We start from the raw sequence: 637 nt of genomic DNA, 5'->3' as shown, positions 1-637 counted from the left end.
CCAGAGCACCAGGAGTTCTCGAAGATCTATGCCAGGGGCTGGGCTATGTTGCTCACCAGCTCCTGGAGTACCCTGGGGTGTAGATTGTCAGGGCCAGCTGACTTGAAGGTGTCCAGCCTCTCAAGGTGTTCCTTCACGAGGTCAGCACTGATGGAGGGCAGAGGATCTCCCTCACCCAGGCCTCCCTGTCCCATGGGTGTTTTATATAAAGCTGCTTTAATTCTGTATAAATATGGGGATGCATAATTCTTTTTTTTGTTTGTTTTTAATAATGGGTACTGAAGGTACACACCATTGATTAGCTTAGAAAATCACAGTGCCACTCAACACTTTGCTTGGGCTGCCTCCCCCATAATTTCATGTCAGTCATAAATTGCTACTTGACTGTTCCTCCCTTTTCCCAGATTACTAATCTAACAAACAAAACCAGCCTTAGTTTAAACCTGTATCACACTTGATTATTTAACCCCCTTCATGTTCCAATGTGAAAGCAATTTATTAATACTCTTTTCTACCCTTTAGTTAGTTTCTAGCCCATGACTAATACCACTTGTGCACTATATTCCTTTTCAATACCTGCACTTGGCTAGGGCCTTTCTCTGGGGTCTAGTTAAGGCCCCTACAACACTCACCTACA

Source organism: Gavialis gangeticus, unplaced genomic scaffold (assembly GCF_001723915.1).
Source record: "Gavialis gangeticus isolate Ggan-Ray unplaced genomic scaffold, GavGan_comp1, whole genome shotgun sequence".
Classification (NCBI taxonomy): Eukaryota; Metazoa; Chordata; order Crocodylia; family Gavialidae; genus Gavialis; species Gavialis gangeticus.
Note: the sequence above shows the minus strand (reverse complement) of the source record.